This window comes from Bombus pascuorum, chromosome 2, assembly GCF_905332965.1.
Source record: "Bombus pascuorum chromosome 2, iyBomPasc1.1, whole genome shotgun sequence".
NCBI lineage: Eukaryota > Metazoa > Arthropoda > Insecta > Hymenoptera > Apidae > Bombus > Bombus pascuorum.
In genome coordinates, this window is record NC_083489.1 from 8,875,704 (window position 1) to 8,899,080 (window position 23,377).

Consider the following 23,377-nt stretch of genomic DNA (forward strand, 5'->3'; position numbering starts at 1 on the left):
CTGTAATCGCGTATCGATGGTCCCATGCTGTGTAAAACGTCGATCCGTAGCGACATTGGCATACGTAACGCTCCGTTAACGGCCCTGATATATTCCAGACGTTTTTCCACCGCATTCACGTTCCCCTCATTTCCATCGCGAAGCTTATTTTCGCATCGTTCTAGCGGAGAACGTGTACAGTGGTACATCCATATATTCCTTCGATGTTTGTTGCCATTATCGTATATTGCTTTCATTTTCGTTGAATGATCAAACTCTATTGCAAAAAGACTATACAAGAGAAGTTTATTCCGTTAAATAACCAGTTTAATTAATTTCTTTGAGTTTCGCAAAATAAGTTGAAGAAACGATGAGAAGATATATTAAGCGAATGCTTGGAATTCTCTGTCGTAGCCAGGATGTTAAAAAACAGAATGCGATGATACAAATTGATGGGAAAAAATCGCAAGAAAAAAGTCGCATCATCGTTAATTTTTTGATTATAAAAGTCTCTAATTAAAGAACGACACGGTTAACAGGTTAACCTGTGCCATACACCATCGGAGGTAAATGAGACATTTTTTCCAATCGTTTGCGAGACTCCTGCGGCGATCCTCTATCGCGTATCGTATCAACGTTCAACAGAGAGATGCAAACTATAGATATAGATCAAACAGTGAAGGCGATATAATTGCGAAGGTTTCGCGAATCTTCCGAGAGTCGGTCGTTGACAGATCGAACGAGGTGATTCTTGGATGCCGAAACGTCTGGAATAGCGCGGCTGTGATTTCGCCTGATAATCGAATGCCAGCGATTTTCGGCATTCGAGCGTGGAACCACGATCGGAATGTACTTGGGAGCTGTCGTTACGTATGCAAATTCGTCGAAACGGGGTAGAGGATAGACGTCCGTTCGAGGAATTCTTACGTAACGACGGGGAAGACATAGGACTTGAATTACTACGTTTTATATAGCGTTTTCTACGTCTTCGTTTAATTAATTTTCTATACGTCTTTTGATCATCGAAGATTTAGAAGGTTATTTTCGACTCTATCTTCGTAAATCGATTATCAAGTACATAGAACAACATTGTGAACATCTATTAACGCCGATACAAACAATCTCGAATCTAGACGCAAATAGATAATTGTAATAAAAATTGATACGATAAAAAACAGATATCCGATCAAATTATCCTTAATCAAATTTCGATCTTAATAAAAGTCAACGTTAATCTTGTTAAAAGCACATATATGTTCGTTGTGACGCTTGTAACAACAAACAGAAGACAGATAGTTTCAGCATGAAACACTCACGATCTATGAATTAAAAAGCGATTTACCTTCTCCAAATCGCCATTAAACTCAATAAATGGAATCTATGTTTAGCTGTCGCGAACAACCATTTCTTTGCCATTAAATCTGTCACTTTTTCCCGCACAAACGTCTCGATGTCCACATATTTTTGAACGTAGATGCCATTTAGCCGCTGTGATGAAACGCCTCTGACGCGGGAGGTCAGATACTCTCGGTGATAATCCCGTTAATCAGACTGCGACGATAACAGCAGGCAGAAGCGCCACACACGGAACCGGTACGCCGTGTGACGAGCCACGTTAGCGACGTTCCATTTGCAGCAGCGTGTCGCGAAACGGGAAGAAGGTAGAGAAGCGGCTCGATATCGGTCTTGGCGATCGTTGTGTGCGAGAGCATCGCTTGTCTACCAGGTGAGACTCATGGTAATCGCGTATCGATAGCCAGCCACGACGTACATTGCTCCGATCTACCGCAACGCCGACGTGTATTGCAGCTCGCTAATAGTTAACTATGATCTTACAAGCAGTTTACATCCAGCTCATCTGGCCGCGGTTGCGAAAACCTACGGACTTTACCTTCCAACCGAACGTCGACGTCTGTTCGTCGAGGGGTGAAGTTACGTCTGTTCTTCCAATTAAATATAACTACGAACATCTCAAGGTTCGATTTATTAATACTATCATAAATTATGTGCAACAGTTAATCGTGGAGTTTAATTTACATTGCGCCAAGTTGTATATTTCCACGGAGATTAGAAAGGGAAGGGGGCGACTTGTTACCTAAAATTCCAATTTTTCTATCAAATGATATGAACGGCAGAAGCCAGACAATCGGTAGCTATACCAATGGAAAATTCATAACAGGACTCGTGCACGCAGGATTATGGCGTAACAATAACCGCACAGAGTGGACGCAACTCGATGGCGGTATAACCTCTCCCGTAATAGTTGGGTTACGAGCATGCAAACGATATTTTCGTAAATCTTATACCGGTAGCAACCACAGACTGGTTAACCCGTGTAGTCGTACACGACCGTCTAATTGCGAGAGTCGCGATTATCGTTGTTATCGAGCTCGCCTACTCGTTGAGATTCAAGAACGATTTTAGAGGCTGACCCCTAATCGCGAATAGACAACCAACCGCCGTTCAACTCTGGCGGTGTTCCCTTTAGCAAAGACGAATTTTACCGTGCTGAGGCGGTATTCGTTGCGTTTTCGTGAATGCTGATAACTATTTCGCAAATTACCTGGAGCAGTGAACACGCTTTTTGATATAAATAATAGGTTTACAAGGTATCGTGCAAAAGAGTTTTTGTTATAACGGGTCCGGAATACTGAAAATTTTGAAATATTCACTCTTCAGCATAGTATCTTTCCTTATGTTGAACGCCGTTTGTTTCTTATCGCCGGCAAGTCTACAAAAAGATGGGAAATAAATATATCGCACGTCGTACATGATTACGCGTGTCACTGAATCTCAATCGCTCATTTGTCATTGTACGATCACAGATACGTGCTACAAAATCTATTTCAACAGTTCTCGATATTTCTAATCCTCTCGAAAAATCCTAATCGATAACACCCAAAACGAAAGAACACGACGACTTGCACCTAAGACCATCCTCGTCTCTCTGTTGCAGGATTAAACGAAGAACGCAAAGGCCCGGCGACGCTGGACTGTAAGTACGCGCCGCTGAGAGGTTCTGGGATTTGCCAGCGTGATTTCCAAGAGGAAAGGTGGTGGAACTGGAAAGAAATAGACGAACAAACAAGCGAGAGGAAGCAGAGGGAGCGGACAGCCGCTGAATACAAAAAAAGCGATAAAAGAGATATCTTTTGAAAGGAAGAAATGGAGCACAGAGGTTCGTCCTTGAGATACATACATCGTGCTTGTGGCGTGCAAAGTGCGACTGCGAAAAGCGAATGGACTTGGCTGTGGCGCGCGTGCACGAGCCAATCGTTTCGGCTTAGAGAAGATTTAGGAATTACGAGAATTACGTCAAAGTGCCTGCTTACGCACTGGTACGTAAAGCAAGAAGATATCATCGCGAGAGAACAGATAGTCGCGAAGGGAAGACGCGCACTGAATCGCTTGACTGTGACGTTTGGTGGAAGTTTGGCGAGAAACGCCATCTCTTTGGACGAAACAGGATGATACTCGTCCTTCGTCGAGCAGCAGCCGAAAAGAGTTCGATGCGCGAAACATCGTCCAAGTTACCTCGTTTCACGCGTTCGACGATTCCTTAGTCAACCAATTGTTCATCGTCGATCGTTCCGCGTGTTTAACTGGTCTCCGATTCTGTAAATAAAGAGGTCGTCGTACACTCGTACGCAAGATTCGTTTAAAACTTAAATAAATCGGTAAGGCGTCGAATATCGTTCGTTTTGTATATAAATCGCGGATGGAGGAACAAGCTGATCAGTTCAGAATATTTCTCGTTCCTCGTCCATCTGTATCTATTCATAAGCGGATCTTGTCGATTCCAGGAGTCAAAAGAACCCACAAACCACACGGGCAATGTGCAAAGTAGCAGCCATTTCAGGTTAACCCATATAGTTTACGCGAAAACTCGCTTGGGGAAGTCCTGGTGCGATCATAGATCGGACCATTCATAGTTGAACTCGTTGAGATTTTTCAACGTTTGATCAATGAGAAATCGTTGGAATCACGAACGATGAAAAAACGAGCAACGCTTGCATGAAGTCGGTTCTCCGTACCATCGACATAACATGACTCGCGTAATAGCGCCTTCGTCCGTTGGGGATGTCCGTAGAGAAGAGGCGAAAGGAGAAGATGAAGCCGGATCGTACAGGCGCTACTCTATCCTTAATCTACCAATAACTCTTTAATTAAACTCCCGATGGAATATTCTCGTGTACACGAATACGCCGCCGCGCCGTTCACATGGACAGAACGTTACTAGTGGAGCACAGATTTGGCTTAAATCTGGATCTTTGAAAAATTCGTCGAGATGTAGTCGAATCCATCGTACATCGATATATATATGTTGGCGCGGTTGAAAAATCGACGGATAGCGGAAGTAACTTTAAAAGTGGAGAACGTGGCCGCTTGTGTAGTCTCCGCGTGATACCGTCGTCGATGGACGCTGCGCTATCCACGAAGGATGGATATTACGGTGAGATTTAAAGAGGAAAGAACGGTAACAGCAGCGGTAAACTAATTAAGAGTAAAAATTCGTCCTTTTTCCGTGCGGGCACTGTGCACTCGTGATCCATGAAGGACTTCCTGTTTCCTGCGTCCGCGGCGCGCGCACCACGAGAATTCGACGGTGCGATAACGTGTCTACTTTTAATTAGCATCGTACTTCGTCCTCGTTACTTTCAACCGTCTCTCTGTGCAATATGTTTCTTTAGATCGTATGCTCGTTGATCGCTTAAATATCTCGTGATCGTGTTCTCGCGAACCCAGCCAAAGTGGAAGTTTCTCGCTCGATACGTAAGTTGGCGCGTGTGTGTTTATACGTGTAGCAAGATCGATCGCGATCCATTTATTCTTCGGCCCCCTTAATTTCGTAGATCTTCATGATCTCGCGCGAAGGGAATATGGTCACGATGATTTCGCTCGAGTTCGCTCGAGTCGCGTTGATCCGGGACGAGCAAGAGAAATTGATCTATAATAAACGGGTGGAGAGCGAGATGCGCGGTGCTCGAGATTGTTGGTATTTTTTTATATTATATGTATATCGCATAAATCAATCCTCCTTTCGAAAAGTCTGATCATCGACAGTGGTGGAATCTAGGCATTACGCGTCGACTCGCAAATGTTTCTCGAGGCTCCTACTGTAGTGGAGAACGAGCAGAGAGGACCGATTCGTGAATGAACGTGGAGTACAGAGAGAAAGAGAGAGAGAGAGTGAGAGAGAGAGAGAGAGAGGGTGTATGTGTGTGTGGGTGTGGGTATGTTTGTGTGTATGGATGCAGCGAAACGAACGGAGTAAAGACAAAAAGGAACTTAAATATAAAAATCGACTATCATTTTGTACTTTGGCATGTGTAAGCGAGTGTGCGTGCGTGCTATCGTCGAAGTTTTGTGTTGTGCAAGGAAGAGAGAGGAAACGAAATTTTGGAGAGTGTTAGAAGCTGAAAAGCAGGTCGATGGGAGAAATTGTACATTGTTTTGTAAAGAATACATTTATTTATATCTGTGATAATGGGCGAGGTTGAAGAGAATTAACGAGAGAGAAAAAAAAGAGTTGCAAGCGAGAGAGAAACGGTTGAAGAATGAAAGGAAGAGTGAAATATATTACGTACTTGATTAAAGGAAAGAAGAAAAAACGAATCAAGGAGGAACACTACGGTGCTAGTGTACTTCGACGAAGATGGTCGGTGCTCGTGCATTCGTTGATACGTATATCGTAATGAAATAATAAATAGAGACTTGATCGTGGTTTTGTAAATAATCATCGCAGCGTGTAGCTAGGTGATAACATCGAGGGTCAAGCGTATCGCTTGTATCATCTGTGAATACAGGCGAAAAATAAAAAAAAGAAAAAAGAAAATAAAAAATAAAAAATAAAAGAAGAATCGTAAGATTAGGGAAAGAATGAGACAAAGAATTTTACGTGTTTCTTGTACACGATCACAGAGTGATCCCTCGACACAGAAGAAAAAGAGGAAATGAAAAAATATCTGTGTGAATATATATACAGGTATTAAGTATATAGAGATATATATAAATATAAATATATAAATATATATATATATATTACGATTAATAGGTTCTATTTGGTTGTTCTTACGAATTCAATTGTAAATTAATTAAACTGTACATAGTTCTGAATGTGAATATAGACAGAATATATCTATTATTATTATTATTATTATTATTATTATTATTATATTAATTTTATTATTATTATTGGTAACATCATATTATTATTATATTATTATATTATTATTATTGTCTATTACCATTATGAATTCATTATATTAAAAAGGAGACTATTATGTTGTACATTTACACCTTTTATTTTTGTTTCTTTCTTTTTTTTTTTTTCTGACCCTGGTCATCCCAAATTATCTTTCCTCCCCTTCAACAGCGAAAAATTAACGTACGCCGATAATATGGTGTTAAATAATAATAGAGTATTTAAAACGTGCGAAATTACGTTATTATCCGTTTGACGAAATCATGAAAGATTACGACGACGATTATTTTAGAACGGTCGAGTAGTTTTGCGTGATTTAGTAGATTCATTTAACGTTTACTCTGACGTTCCACGGTGGATTTAATTGGCACTTTCGAGTAGGCGGAGTTCCAAGTGTACAGCACGAAACGATATATTACATCGTCTCTTCTTCAAACAAACGTATCTCTTCATTAATAATCGGAACGTCAGCGATGAAGTATTACTAATACCGTTACTTCCACTTTATTTTGAACAATCATAATACGTAATCGCCCTACATACCGCGATATGTATCATTTTAATATTCAATTTAAAAAGTAGCATCTACCCGATGATTAAAGCGACAACTGCCTTTAACAACGTATCTACATACACGCGTGAATCGAATATCAAATTTCCAATTTCCATACACCGGTTCCGTAATTTATTAATTTTCAAATTTGCCCAATAAAACGAGAAGAACGCGTATAAGGATATTAGCGGTTAACACGAACATCAAGCTGGCATAATTAGGAGAATCGATGGGTATCGGTGGGCCAACCGGCGGTTAAGCGACCGGCAATTATCGGCTTTGCAAATTCATTATAAACTAATTTCGCTTGGCTTTATATCGCGCGTCAGGTGGAAACGGACGATGGGGCGGTTTACACGGTGTTCCGTGTGATTTTTACGATCGTTTCGCGCTCTCCCGCTCGATTCGATCGCCCACGGCGTTATTTACAGGTCGGATTTATGCCTGAAAACTTCCCACGAAGATTCAAGGTTCGCCGGTTCGTGACGCATAAATCAGCCCGCCGCTTGTCGCGCGTCGTTCGGAGAAAGCTTCGCTACGAGCACGACTCTTTCCACCCCGCAAAAACGCGCAATTGTCTACTTTGTTAGTTAGATTTATACGCCGCACCGTGTACGAAATCGTTGGTACGTCGTGCCAGCATCGCCTTCTGTCTTCTTCCTTCGACGATGGAATTATTCAGGTAGGAATGGCGGATTCAGGACTATCGATTGACAATAGCGCGACACTGTTCTACTTGTCGAACAAACAAATTTGTATGAAACACGTGTAGCTTCGTTTCTGATATTGGGACGACGTTATTAGCGTATGCCTAGCTTACAAATTTTCCAACGCTTCTCAATGTTCACGCTGTTGCTATGATAACTTGATTCCAAATCGAAATACACCAATGTACATTGGTATTCATTGAAATGAGAAAGCTTTTAATCGGTCAAAACAGAGAGAATGTACTCTGAAAAATACGATTAACACCAGCTCTACCCTATAAAACATCTACCCTCGACTGCTACACGCTCTTCCCACCTTCTCAAACTTCTTTCATTCGAAAACAAAGAAGATTCTCAGAGTGCGCAATAAAAATGATTCTCTTCCACGACTCCAACGCGAGGCAAGAATGCGTAGGCCTGTATAGCCGCGTACTAAAATCCTAAGAACCGTAAATTGGACAACAAAGGGGCCTCTACAGCCGTGACGATCCGTTAAGACAAAGGATCCGCTTGGCTATAAAGTCGTAATCCTTCTGATCGGACGTTCCGCGTTGCGGCGCAGTGGCGCCGTCTATGTAGAGGACGGTTCGCGCGCCAAGGCAGATGCAGCGTGGTTTACAAGAAGAGGCCGCGACGCGATGGCCCTTATATCATCCGCGAAGAAATATGAGATCTCGCAGCCGGCTGTTGAACGTGTCGCGAGGCTCCGCGGGTGCGCGGAAACCTTTCGTAACGTGCGCGCCACAGCGGTTAACCGTCCCCGACTCGACCGGATACGCCTTGCCTCGTTTCGTTTCCTCCCGATGAATATGCACGCGCCCTCCAGAAGGGAAACCCAGCGACGTATTGCGATGATTTAACGCGTGCGCCGCGCGTGCCTGGCAAACGACAGAATAGCGCCTAGCAACCTGCTTCGGTGGGTCGTCTTTCAAGCTTTTGACGAGTTTATCGAAACGTTGACATCGAACAATTTGAACAATTTTATTGCAATACGTGAACAAGTTAAAACAACGCACGAAAGAGAAGAAAAATCTGAAATAACGGAGCGCGAAACGAGGCAACGTGAGATTAAACAAAAGAAACCTGTCTGTCTCTCGTGAAAGACGAGGTCGTGCTTCAAATTTGCGCCGGTGAAACGTCGCAAAAGAGCGGCCAGTTGGGTCGCGAATATCGCCAGGATAGTAATATTAATAATAAGAATAACAACGTGCAACGAGGACCATATCGATAACCCCGTGCAGAGCGGTCGAACATTACCATAAATTTAAATGTCCACGCGTCCCTCTTCACCTCTCTATTCTCCTCCTTTTCTCGTTGTACCATTTGGTCCCTAGCATCGAACACGACCGGTGTTCTTTCTTCGCGGAGGCTCATCTTCCACGTGGTTGAATCGTCTGCCTGCGACTGCAACCCCTTTTACGGCTTGCTTTATGGCAAAGACTCAATTTGGCCCTGGCTGTTGGTGCCCGTTCCCGGTGACTAATATACCGGGATGCACCGCGTGGGGTGCAACCGTGATGCATCGTTCGCGGTGTTCCACGTTCATGCTAGTCCCCTTCCCTTTCCCCTCCCGTGGAAGATCGTTCGTCCGTTGCACTTTCAACCTTACCACGCTCGTGTTCCCTTCGACTCGTTGCCATTGAATTTTTGGCAAATTTCACTCCACGGTAAATTGTCCGTGGAAAATAAATTTTAAACGTTTTAGACGTTGGATGAATTACGCAGTAGGAAGGTTTAACATTGTTCACGGGGATAAAGTGGTATACGCAGGCACGGGAGGTCTTAATCGATCTCCTATCTGATCGTAAATGTCGCGTTGCATTGGAGCAAAGTGTCGCTTATGAAATTAGTTTGATATGCTTGTTAGAGCAACGTTTCTATGTAGATCGTGACGGAGATAGTGTACGGCTATGTTCAACTTGCGTGCCTCATTCGAATGGATTTAATGAGCCGGTAATGACATCGGAATGGCTACGGCAATTACCGAGAAATTGCTCTATCTACATCTCGAATATTTACAAACAAGAAAAATTGAGCATAGATATATATTTCGTATGCCGTACCACACGCTATGAAGCGCCAAGAAAAATTTCAAAGTACGAACAACGTGTGACTGTAAACGGAACGGTGCAGCACAGCGTTCGGTCGACGTTCGATTTTCTAAGAGCCATTCGTCTTTGGACCATCCTCGAAGAGCCGGAGGAAGTGCAATTCGCTCGAAATTTTCCGTCGTAAATTCCAACTGTCCCAAGACGTTTTATTTTCGAGTTGCCGCGAGAGAGCAAGGGGCCACTCGCGTCGGAGACGAACGAGTATTCACAAGCACACGCAGCTCTCGCGAGGACCACGAAGAGCAGCACGTTGGGCCTCGTCTTCCTCGCCGTGGGACACCGCTCCGCGCTAACTTACGCCGGATTACGGACACTATTTCATCGCACTGCGGACACCCCTCGGGCTCGACCACCATTTTCTTCCTCTCTGCCTTAACTTCTCTTTTTTTTCTTCTTCCTCTTTCTCTTCTTGTGCGATCCTGTAAAGAGCTCTTCCCTTTGGGTGCCGTCTTCTTCTCCGAAAGAAATGAGTTTCTTGTTTCGTTGCGAACGTTCCACAGAATTCTGATGCTGTAACAACAAGTGTTTCGAGTAATTGTGAGATTTTTTAAGTATCTCCAGTCTTAAATAAACTACCAATAAGATACTTAGCTTCCATGAAACATAGTAACTACGTCAATAATATCAGAAGGTACGTCAAGGAGTATAAATAGTAAAAAGGAAAAGTACGATAGTCGAGACTTATTTCAAATATCGCATCTGTATCGCCTTCTTTCCTCTGGTCGATACGTTCGATCTAACGACGCTTTTAGAATCTCATACTAAGCGGACTCTCGAAACGATAAACCACGAGTCGTCGGGTTCATAGAGCCCAATGTATGTACTTAATATAAACCAGAGGTTGGTCACTGCACCGAGTCGCTGAAAGGAAATGTCATGCAGAGGAGCGTAATAAGGTACGAACGATCGCGAGGGTCTCCAGAATTCTGTTCGAGAGAGGGACAAGGTGAAACGGTATCGCAATCAAAAATCTGTAAGCCAGGTATGCAAAGCGTGTGCGTGATTAAAGCGAGTCGCGTACTACGTCGAATCGGGCCGGATTTGATCGGATTGGATCGGATCAGATCGGATCAGACATTGTATCGCGGAACTAGTTGCGCACTGGTGCGAATCGGATCGAATCAGACGTTGGTACCCTGCACCACCGCTTTGGACAAGCAATAGCGCAAATAGATTGTCGCTGAAAGGAAAAGAAAAACCCTCGAACAGATCTATCGGTCTTTCGTTTTCAGGTCGGGCAGGAGGAAAAATCGCGCGTCGTTCAAAAACCGACCGGGAGAATTAATAGGACGATACGAGTATACGACGGAGAAACGAGAAACGTAAACCTCCGTACCGTACACCGATAGAGAATGTTCTTTAGAAAGCAGTTGAAATCGCCCGGATAAGATAAGCTTCCAACGCGGACTTTCATGTTCCTAGTAGAGGCTTCTTAACTTCTACCAGGATTTTTAGTCTCGTTCCGTTTAAGTTGGAGTTTTGCACTTTCGACGGCACCAGGTTCTCGTATTGGATGATACGTAAACCGAGAAACCAGCAACTCTTTCGTCCCGATAATGATTATAAGTTTATTTCTTCATATTCGATCACTCGGTCTTTCTGCAAAGATTTGCTTCGCGCAAATTAGTTTTTTGCCCGTTCTCTTCGTTTGCGTTTGGAACAGCAAATAATCACAGTTAGAGTGTAAACAAGCGCACAGAAACGTAAATGTAAATAAAAATGGAAATGTACATAAATTAAATGTACGTAATACGCGACAACATCGTGTCCCTGACTTTCGATGATTCTTCTATAAGACCCAATGGGAAGAAAAAAGACGCTACAAACAAGTGATCAGTCTACACCAAGGGAGTAAATAGTTCGATAGTTCAATGTCAAGTATCTCTGACATTCACTATAGAAACGTTACAGGTTTAGCAAAAAACGTCACGAAAGAAGTAAAATTTGTAGAAGACGAGACAGTTCAATGCCCTTAAACTTTCTATATTCAACGATTCTAGTTAATTCTACGTGGATCCTTAAAGACATTTGAGAAAAACGATGCTTCTTATTTGCCGCGTGTCAACGAAATCTCCGCACGACAATATCGAAACGTGGCAGCTGAAACCGGTCGGAGAAGAAACTGGCCGGATGGAGTCATCGAGGAAGAGAGGATCGTCGCGATCGGGTGGACACCCCCGACGGCGCGACGTTGTCTAAAACTTGGTCCGGATGAATGAAGAAAACCGAGAGAGAGCAGCGGGTGCACGGAATAGGACGAGCCGGCTCACGCTGCGCTGGAATGCCAACTTCCATTTGGCCACGTTCCTTTTTCGACGACAGTGTTCGTGCTCGTCTGTCGGCTCGCTGTGCCATATACCGCAACAACCGACCGATCGTAAAACCGATTGTTCGCTAAAAAATCTTGCGATTGCCTTTCCTACCTTTTTTTATCGTTTTGTTACAACAATATCGTACAAGCTGTTGAAGTGGTTAAAGAATACTGGATGGTTTACGAGTCCGGAAATAATATCGACAGGGCGAGGTATCGTAGTTTCAAAATGTTGTGAGAATAATAGCTAATAAATGTACCGAAATGAGATTAAAGACGCTAGAATATTGCTGAGTCAAAGAAAGACAAACGTAGACGAGAATTGCTTTTGTCACGAGCCCTTTGTTGTATCGTGAAATAACTTTCCATTCTTGGCTATTACTCTTGAGAAATTCTTACGACTGTTTTTACAATTACTTGACAAAAAGCGTGTATTAACGATCGACGTAATGCCCTTAAACGATTAAAAATTCTCGTACCATTTTTATATTCTAGACGATCGAGGAATTGAAAAGGAGTCGCAGAAGCGCATGATCAAAAGCACAAAGTCGTTGGGCAAAGACCATAGGTCCACCTTAATGGCAATAATCCAATGAGCGAAATAATCGAGTGTACAAAATGGTGGTCAGATAAGAGGGAGGGAGGGAGAGAGAGAGAGAGAGAGAGAGAAGGTTGGCCGCGTGGCGTTGAGACGTGCAGGGACAGTGGTGGTACGCTCGCACACTTATCTGGCAGTAAAGATGTTTACAGCGTGGTCTGCGCCGCCACTATCACTATCACCCCGAAAGAACGGACCACTCTAATTGATTTGTGGCTCGGCCGCTATCGGTGCTCGTAACTTAAATTAAATTACACGGTCAGTTCGTCCGCGGCGAGCGCTCACGCCTGTGAATCGGACGCGGGAGGTCTTCCGGTCCCTTTTCCACTGATTTTTCGCAACGATTACCTTTTCCCTGGACAATGCCCATTTTTCTCTATACATCGTGTCGCTCAACTACATTTGTTTTCTCGTTATCGAGCTGATACGTTTCGTAGAATCACTTGTGGGAATTATCTGCGATGAGTTATTAGATATTCTTCTTAAGAGAGATTTATAAATTGTTCCTTTGAGAACGATAGCAAATCGAAGCTCTTTGTTCAAGTTTGAATTACTCGTAATTCAGTTTAGTTTGGAACTTTTTTGTTCTTGATCTATGTGTACTTGACTCCTTACAATAGCGTTGTAGGTAACCGTAAGAAATTCTTAATTTTAGGATATTTAAGATTAATTTCTATTCTATATCTCTTATGCGATAAATTTCATTTACGACTTTTATCGCATGAAGTACAGGATATTAACTAAAACGAAGTAGTCGTTCGAATAAATTTTCCATGCTTTCGCTTATTTTCTCTGTTGAAGCAAACGATCTCTAAGAGGCAACCGTTTAATGCAATTACAGGTACCATCGAAATCCTGAAGATTCTGTGGTCGTCCGCGACAATTCGGAAGGCCTTGCAAGCCTCCGGTTTCATGCAGTTAATAGGGTGACAGAGTCAGGGATAGCGGTATCTAAATGGCCTTAATATATTACGATAAGTCGGCCGAAGACCAGAAAGACTTGTTCGTTAATCCTGATTTCCTTCAACCGGACGAATCGGAATTCATGAAAACGTAATGTCCCGAGATAGCAGCGTTTAGAAGCAGCGTCCCCGTCTATTCTCGTTACCGCTCTCGGTTAATACGAGTAGCCGCGTCTTTACGTTATTCCACGTCGAAAGTGCTTGTCGAATTTCGTGAACGCCGCGTATTAACGTTCACCGATGAAAGAGAAAGACGCGAGAGGTAGGCGGTCGTGGCGTGACGACTCGGTTATTCCTAAATAAGTTCATTATCGCCGATGACCAATCAGTGTCAGACCACGGGGAAGCTTCTGTCTGGTTAATTACCAGGACACGGTCATTTCGAGAGACGGTAATTGATTTCCGCCGGTGATTGGACCTGTCGCCCAGACACGCGACTTAATCTTCCTGTAATCCTTGTTAACAGTACTTCTTCTCCGATTCTCCGGTTTCACGTGTCCATCGTTCAAATATAAAGAATGTGTTTCACGACAATATCAGAAAATATTGGTTCTGGTAAAACCTCGTTTACCGCAATTCAATTTTAATAAGCGCGCTTTTATCGATCCAATCTACATATCCGAACGCGAACTTTTATCGTACGAAAAAAAAACAATTGTTTCACAAGAAGATCGTCCACACTCTTTTTCGGTGCAAACACAATTTATCGTTCAATTTTTAAAAACAAGCATTAACACTGATATTTCCATACACGTTCGTTCCATTAAAACTCCTCTTAAACGTTGTAGAACGAAAAGAATCGATGAAGAAAGGAGTCGCACGAGAGATCGAAACGCGGCCGTTGATGCCCATGTGGAAGATCCCGGATCAATAATCCCCTTCGGTTTCCAGGTTTATCTACCAGTTTCCTGGTTCTAATGAAAAGGCCGAACGGCACGAAGTATCGCGTAGCTTCCGCAAACGAGATACGAGCGGTCGCTGCCGCGACTCGTTGTATCCGATCGCTGGCGGTTTAGCCGAACGAGGGACCACCCTGTCCACTCGGAATTCGGCGTCGTCGTCCACAGACTATCTGTTGCCGCGCGAGTAGGTACAAAACTGTCAGACGTGCTCGAAAGTGGGCACCGGATATTCCCCGTCCACTCGGGGCCCTATCTTATCGGCGACGTCGCCCAGAAAAACAACCCTCGTGAACTTGCACGATACCTCTCTCTCTCTCTCTCTCTTTCCTCTTCCCTCTTCGCCTCACCATCATTTCGTCTTGCCGTTTTCTCCGCTCCCTTCTCCTACTCGAAGAAGGCTTTGCCAGCCTGTCGAAAAGCCGTGATTTAAAGTCAGCAGGCAAGTTAACCTGGCCGAGGTAAGCTTTCGCGAGGCCTGTCGCCACGAACGTCTGCAACCTGCCCGAACATTTATCCTGAAAATGAACAGCCTGGACAATGGGAAAAACAAAAGACCCTGTTGGAGCAAGGGCAACGACAACGCTAGTTACTCGGTCACGGATTGTCTGGGATTAGTAGAGAGCCTCTCTTTCTCTACGCTTACCGCCGCGCCTTCGTCGGCCGTGGCTGATCCTCCTCGTTAACCGAAATTACGTGACACGTCGATCGTCCGCCGCTTCCTACGCGCTGGATCGTTGTTAATTGTTCGAAGGTTCGAATAGGTGTATCAAGGTTTTTTTTATGTCTTATCTTGGGAATGAGACATCTTGGTGGTGTGTATAATATTTTCTTCTGTTTTAGAGAAAAGTTCTTATCTATTTGTATATAGCAAATGTAATGTTGAAACGTTACAATTTTTATATCTTCGCAAAGGCTCGAGTCAAAGAGTAAATTTAAGTACATTTTCGACGATAGATTTCAAACAGGGATATAAATCCGCGGTAAGGAACATTTTCTCTGACGCTCGGCTGTTCTCGAGAGTAATAAACCTTCGAAAGATTCGGGCAACGAACGAATTACAGCGTATTCGGAATCGTACGGAGAGTGTGCGTTAGTCCGTTACATACGACGAGCCGTTAGTCGATAAGAATTTCAGGTGCGATGTTACGTGCATGTCGCGGGACAATAAACCTCGCGAGGCGAGGCACCGCGGAGCCAGCTTTCCGCAGCATATCAAAATTTACGACTAAGATTAATATTCCTCTCGTGTCAGAGTACAGTGTGTTTGTTGAGACTTTTCAAGATCGGACGATACCACCATTAAATATAATTACTGCTCTCCTAAATTACATCAAATTAACGAACGCTTTCCTTCCCCTGCTCGAAGCTACGCCCTCGTGTTTTACGCTTCGAACTCCTTCTGCGAACTTTGTTCCTGTTGCTACGCCAGCCAATGGCGTTAAAACGACTCGACGGAGGATGCTCGAGCCACGTCAGGAAAAATGAGTTATCACGTTGAAGCGGTTCCACCCTGCAGCTCTCGAACGTCACGCGGATGTCTTAACCGACTGGGCAATCTTCTGCGATGCTTTCGCTTATTCTTGAGGTTATTAGATGTATGTGAACAAGGGAACGCGTAGATAAATTGTAAGGTGGAATATACAGAAGTGTAAATACAAGTCGGAATATAATTTGAGCTAGTCCAGAACCGCACGCTAGCAGTGTTACCGTATGACCGAAAGCCCTGAAGCTGTAACATCAACCACATCTCAGTCCGCATCGGGGACCAGGCTACGCTTCGGAACCGATGGGCTGATGACGGAAATAAAGATGTGGGGGCACTCGGCTAAGTGCCTAATGAATCCTCAATATCCCAACGGTCCTTTTGCCGAATGTTCGAAAATGCCTTGACGAAAGTCAAGTAGTTGTAAAAGCTTCAGTCTTAAAAAGTCGCGTCTGGAGTTCAGTAGTGAATTGTAGTAAGTGTAAACCAAGTGCTAAAAATAAATTCTCTCTTTTTATTTCTTTATTTTTATCTTTTTTTGGTCGTCTTCGATTTCTCTTTTTTATTCCACGTGACAAAGCCATCGTCGCCTGTGTACTGTTTATGGTGTGCCTTCGTCCCAGTCTTTTGTCTGTACGCTGTCAATGGCTTCAATGCTTGAAAAAGCTAAAAGACCAGATGTAGAGTTTTCTTAGAAGTGGTGACCACTCCAACACTTATCGTGTAATAGGATTATAGGTAATCGATAACAGTTTCAATTATATTTTAATTCCCAAATGCTCGAATCACGAGCTAACGAATCACGAATAACCACGAAACGAGTAACCCTGATACCGTGAGAGTGGTATTCTTCCCTCGAATATATGCGACCATCTTCCCCTCTCTGTGGTTCATTCACGCGCGTTCCCATTGATGGCGGAGGATCGCGGCACTTCCAAAGGAGGGAACTATGCGACGCGGATGGCGTAACGAGGAAGGCCCTCGCATTAATACTCCCAACGATCCCTCTGCTCTTTTTTGGTCGCGGCCCGTCGTGAGACCGCGCGCTGAAAAACGCCCGAATCTTCGGTTGCCTCCTAGGATACGCTCGATGAGAAAAAGCGGGCGGACCGTGCGGTCAAGACGTTCCAAAGATGTCGCGGTCACACCTGGACGCGGAACGCACCTCGAGCTTTCGGTAGGGTCGGACAGTTTTATAGTAATTGATCGTATCTGGCGGCGATTCCGTTTCTCCACTTCTGCTTTGTCCTCCGAGCGTGGATGCCGATCAATGGGGGAGTTCGGTTGCTCGTTTTTGGCGATGAATGGCTGGAATTTACGCGGTTGTGCGTTCTGAACGAAGTTCAAGTTGCTGTACACTCGTAGCTTCTAATTTTTTCATTGAACAAATTGAACAAAATTAAAAGGACTAGAGTATTCTTCAGTTTTCTCAAAAAAATAAATGGGCGGGAGTCTTTTTTCTTACGAACCCTTCGATTTTTCAAGTTTCTCACTAGTCGGTTAATTCTTATCGGTTAATATAATCTCTTGCAATCCCTCCCACTTTAACTCGTGTAGTTGCTGCATTATCTAACAAGTGCAATTTCTTTTACGTAAATATTCACTTTTCTTTTTCATTAAAAAATCTGATTGGAAGTAGATACATATCGCGATACTCAGTTCGTCTCACACGAAACTTCGTCTAGAGGCACGCCTCCAGGTAAATCTCATCGTGTAAAGATCGATTTCCGTTCCTTGGAGCTGGTTCTCACGCGACACCTAAGTACGTTTACTATCGAGCAACTTGATTTAGGATTTCCTGCCGCAACCGTGGTCCAAGACGGTTAGGAACAATTCGTGGCATCCGAGAGGAGAATGTGGAGATACGAAGCGCGTTCCGAGGATGTCTCCGCGACACCTGAGAGCCCGTTTCATCGCGACCCGTTCACCGGGAACGTTGGACGTGCAGTGATTACGTCAGCCGATGGTCGATTTCCGGCGATTTGTCACCGTCGATTCGCTGCTAGAAGGCCGTCATTATTTTAGAATAATCTAAAACCGATGGTGATTAGTGGAGGAGGCGTCACCTGCGCGATCAGCTTCTCGTTTGTGGCGTGTGGTCGCAGCCTGGCCCTTCCGCGACCGATTTCCAGCCACCGTCTCGACTATCCATCATCATCGGCGTTGCATGTGAAACGCGCCCTTTCGTCGCAGCGTGCTGTCGCCCCGATCTCTTTCACCGCGAGGCGTTGATACCCGATGACAGTGAGACGACAAGTAAAAAGAGAATAATTTACCATTCGTGACTCGTAAAACGTTGTTAACGTTGTTAAACGCAAGAGGGTCCAGATTCTGAAAACTCTTTAATTGCAAATTCTGTTTACTCAAGGATTCCAAACAACAGTCCAAGGCTTCGATCTTCTTTCGTAGTTTCAGTTGAAAGTGTGGAATAAATTTGTGGACGTCGTCGGGAAAACGACACGTCGATCCTCGTTTTTGTATGGTAAGGGCCGAAGGACGGCCAGGTAGGTAGAAGACCGATAGTTTCACGAAAACCGACGTTAATTATTTGAAAATGGTCAAGGATAGCCTGGGGCGATCCCTCTTCATCTCGTAGTCCACTTGAAGCAACGTTTCGCTCGTGCGCCACTTCGACCCCTCGTAAACGCGGGGGTCTCGTGCCAAAATGTGATATTTCACGGTGACGCGGCTCTGAGAAGCGTGTAATATACACCCGGCAATTTGTCTGTTCCTTTGCTTTACCGCCAACGGATGGATCTACGAACGATTTTCTTCTATTTTCCAACGATCCGTGCAACCTACGGCTATCCTTGAATAGGTTTGCTCAAATTGGCTAGAAAATATTCGAGGGTCATGAATAGACAATGTTAATTGATTTAGCAACGGTTGTTTGTATGTCGTATTGTATAGAAGGTAATGAGAGCGGTGCAGAAAATGTAAGATTCGCCGACCCTTTATGTACTTACGTTACAACCATTATTTACAGCCGTTACAAATACATAGATTATACGGCTGTAGTAAATATATTGTTCTCGCGGAAGAAGCGGGGCACGGCTAGGAAGAAAAATCCTCTCACCCTTGCTTTATTTTCACTCGTCAAAATAATATCAGCCATTTGTTCGACGCAAGACTCTTCAAATCACAGGCTGATTATTGTGCGTGTAAGAATTCACGAAAATCAAGAAGAAAGAAGTGGAGAGAAGGTCACGAAGAAAATCGGCGAGCAATTCGCGGTGGTCCGAGTCCGCGCGATTTCGTCGGACAATTTATTAGCCATTATCTGAAACAATGCGGCTACCTGGGCGCCAAAGGGCGCATACGGTTTACGGCGAAGGGGGAGAGGACTCGCGAGGGCGCGTTCGCCGCAGGAAGAGTAGAAAAAAGCAACGACGAGAAAGAAGCGCGAGCGGGAATCGCGGAGAAGGAGAGAATACGGTTGGCGTAAAAGCGGCGAAGAAGGGGCCTGACAGGGGATGGAAAGGGAGTCACAGAGGAGGCAGAGAGTACATAGGTGGGCCGCGTATACGAGTATGCACCTCCGATCCTCTTCTTTGACACGACGGACCGTGAAGGAGCAAGATCACGCGGGCCAGCAGCGAGACGAAGAGGTAGGAGAAGTGGAAGAAAAAGTCGCCTAATTGATGCTTCGTCTTTGTTTTGGTTAATTCCAACATGGTTCGGCCATTAAAACGTCCCGCTGTATCGGCGGGCCCGATCTCCGGTGCGAGATAAATGATGACACCCGCTCCAGGGGTACCATACTTACCACCACCACCGCCACTACCACCAGCACCGTCATCGTTCTCGTATCCGAGTATCCGTCACTACTACCAATCCTCGAGCTGATCCAAGACGGTGCACGCTACGTTTCCTTTTCGCTGCGGCCGCTATATGCGTTCTATCGAGGATATTTCGTCCTTTTACACTTGAAGTAGGATTTTTCGAAAACGACGTTTCAAAATTGGTTAGAATATGTTTCTTCGATGTACGGCAAAACCTATAAAACGGTAGAACAAACTTCTCTCACAAGGAGCTATCCCCAAATTTTTCATTACCTAGACGACGTTCAAATAATAGTGAATTATTTCACCGATTGGTATTCTGACAATCGAGATCCTCTTGTACTGTAAAACAACACCTTACAATGGTAGGTGATCTTTGCACGTGAACTGTACGTCTAACTGAGAGGGTCCAGACACACGGATACTGGACGTTGATGCTGAGATGTTCGAATATCCACGTTAGTTATTTAACCAAAGAAACACACATCTAACGCACGGTTGCTAAATTTCATGCACGGTAAACCGTGTCACCTGGCAATTTGTCGACTGAAAGAAATAAGGACATCAAGAACCGCGTATTGCGTATACCAAATGTCCACGTTATTAATGACGCGTCAACTGGACCAAGAAACACACTTAAAGATCGTGGATTGAGACGACTGTGTCGAGGAGCGTTGCGCAACGAGCGCGGTTCGGTTGATCGGCCGCGGATCAGTAAAATTATCGGGACGCATCGATCACGGGGGAAGTTCCGCGTGGCGAAGGTGAATCGTTCAGGTGGACCTCGAGGTCGCCGCGCAGCGATGGACAGACCGGTGCCGAGAATAAGGTCAAGCGACTCGCCTCGACTCGCCTCGCCTCTGCCTCTGCTCGAGAACGTAGATATCATATCGGAGAGGACGAGCGACCGGCGAGAGTGTATAAATTTGTAAAGCCGGGAGCCAGGCCACTCAAGCCGGAGTGGCATTAACGGCCGGCAATCGCCACTAAAACACTAAAGTATTAATGTAAAACACATTCTGATAGAGATACCCCCACGCTACGTGCGTCCGCGTTTCTACCTTCAAGAACCGCTCGATTTTCGCAATCTTTACCTTTTCCGTCTGGTGCAGTCTGTTGTTTTCTTCAAGAAAATATAACACACGAAGGTCTTTCGATGGATTTTTTATTATCCCTCGTCCCTTGCCTTGATAATTTACCCAATTAAGAACACTACAGATTGTGAGAACACTTACAAGTTACAGATGGAAACTTAGAGACCTCAGTCGTACGGGCAGTTGATAGAAATCGTAGAATATTTCGTATATCCTTCGATGATACATCAAACGTCCCAAATTTTTCCAACAACTATCGAAATAATTGTAACTCGTACTGCGATCTTACCACGATTATTACTTAATTGCTTCGATTCAATTTCTCTCGTCCTGGAACACGTTGAACGATCACGGCGTCGCGTATCGGAATCGAAAGAGGAGCGGTATTTCGCTAAAGGAGCACGAACCAGCGTTGCAACGTCGTGTTACCATCCGTCCTATCTATCCACGACGTTCGATCCATAATTTCCCGTGGAGTGAAAGGGTGACGAACGTTTCGCAAGTCTCGGCGCATCGGACGGACGTTCGCGGAAGGTATCGAAGAAACGAATGGTACCCAACGCGCTCGGCTGGCGCGAACTAATTGCCGCCGTTCGTAATCAACCGATCGTCCGCTTTATCTGGCTCGACTCGCTCGACCTGTTGAGAAGCGTTTCGCTTTGCACGATTCGACGTGTTCGCGTATCGTTTCCTGTATGTACGACGTTGTAACCGGGGCCTCGTGGCTCGTTGAGAAACGTGATTGATGAACGTCCACGATGCTCCGGATCCGAGAAGAAAAACGAGCGGAGAAATCGTAACGCGATTCATGTTAATCCAGTTCCAGCTGGTGGATGTGAAATGGATCGATACCAGCCGGATTGCCAGAGTCGGGTTTAGTCGAATCGAAAAGTATCCGGAAAGGATTAGATCGACTGTGGTGCGAGGTTCGATCGAAATGTTTTTGCGGGAGTACAGCTGCCACGCGAAAGGGAAAGTTTGAAATTCTTTGCGTCGGAACGTTACCGTGGATTGTTTTAAAACAAGTAAGCTATTATCGTGGATATCGAACTAAAACGATTCTTTTAAAGGAAAAGTTGAATTGTTCCCGGTTATGTACTCCTCGATGATTTATATATTTGCTACCATATATCGTAGAAAGTATCGATACTCCAGAAAACGTTAATAACTCGAGAGTTTAAAATGTCATATTCCAAACGTAGAGATATTCCCAATGATACTACCTCAATTCGATTCGCTTACACCATTCGTTACTTCCAACTTTCTCTCCACTTCAAGCACACCTGTAGCCTACAATAAGCACGCTACTTGCTCTTTGATTTCGACGTCATCTACGTACACCATGTGACTAGCTTTCAAAATTCCCTCGAACAATATTCAATGGCAAAATCGAATCTTTCTTAATGAAGCACCGTGCAAAACGAGTGAATCTAGCGGAGATTCCCTCGAGGGATACTTGGAAGAAGAGTTACACGTTTCCGCAGGCGAATAATTCCGTCAGGATAGCCGAGCGTTCCATCTCGACCAGCGTTAATTACCGTGGGTCGCGGTATCTGACCACGGGACGGAGGGAAGAGAACAGGACAAGAGTGGAACGCAGAAACAGAATGAATGGCGCGGTCGCGCACCACGGAGGAGGCGTTTAATTAAATTAACGCTTAGCGAGATTAACAACAGAGGTGCGAGCAGAGATCCGAGATGCATAATGAGTAGCCGAGTGACCCCCAGTCCCCGCTCCCACCCCCGTAGGGCCCAAGGTTCCCTGCCACCCGAGCCGCCTCCCGTTCAAGATTCTTTGGGTGGTCCGCCGCCTCCGTTACCGGCCCATTCGGGCTCGTTACCAAGCTTGGCGACACATTTTATTGCCACTTTTCGTTCGCTTGATTATTTCACGCTTTACGAGGGCCGCGTTCTGCTGCTCGCTACAGCTCGTCTCCTTCGGGACATCCGGTCGTTTGAATTCCCCCGATTATAACCTCTCGCTCGATACACGACCGAAATGGAAAGCATGGAAATCCAGGCAAGATCGTTCGTCGATTAAGATGATTCGTCGAGATTTTTGTTTTCGAGCAGCATTGACCATTCGTATTGTATTTTCTCTATTAGTTGTCATTAAACCGAATGAAAGTCTTGCGTTTATAGAGTCCGTAACATCCGACAGCTGTGTTTAACATTACGTTCTTTTTAACAACCATCGAAAACTGTAGATAAAATATAACATCGGAAGCCAAAATTTCCATGCAACACCGGCACGTTCCAACGACGCTTAGAGGATCGGCCTTTGTTTCCTGGTTTGGTAATTGGCCGACCGTTCTATTATTTCGATGAACCGTACGGTCGGCTACAAATTTAATAAAGCCGGGTTAGTTTAATGGTTTGCGCGGTGGTCCGTCTATGGTGTTGAATCGAGAGAAGGGAGGTTTAATGATAAAACGACTAGATCCTCGAAAAGATAACGGTACGTAATTAAATTCAACTTGATTTTATTGCCACGGACAGGGTCGCGTTTATGTGGCTTTTATACCCTGTGAGCAAATTCTCAGGCCACGCTTCGATGCTGCCTCGAGAGATGAGCATTATACGTCAAGCGAGGAGGTTCTTCGACACTTTATCACCGTAATTTCATGCTGCAGCCGCAAATCCTCCGGTCTAACGCGTTTCCAATTCGTCCTTTTGTCGCGTACGATAAA

General features: G+C 44.7%; 2 protein-coding genes across 3 annotated transcripts in view; both read left to right on the forward strand.

Moving 5' to 3' along the window:
- The window catches only part of LOC132904538 (homeobox protein caupolican-like), a 75,778-nt gene extending 69,645 nt beyond the window's left edge, over positions 1 to 6,133 (forward strand). For both annotated transcript variants that reach the window (XM_060955140.1, XM_060955141.1), the window contains exon 7: positions 2,936 to 6,133. The gene's annotated coding sequence lies outside the window, so the exon portion shown is untranslated. The remainder of the gene's footprint in view (positions 1 to 2,935) is intronic.
- Positions 1 to 23,377, forward strand: part of LOC132904542 (N-acetylgalactosamine kinase) — a 347,354-nt gene that overhangs the window by 31,613 nt on the left and 292,364 nt on the right. The gene's annotated exons all lie outside the window — the stretch shown is intronic.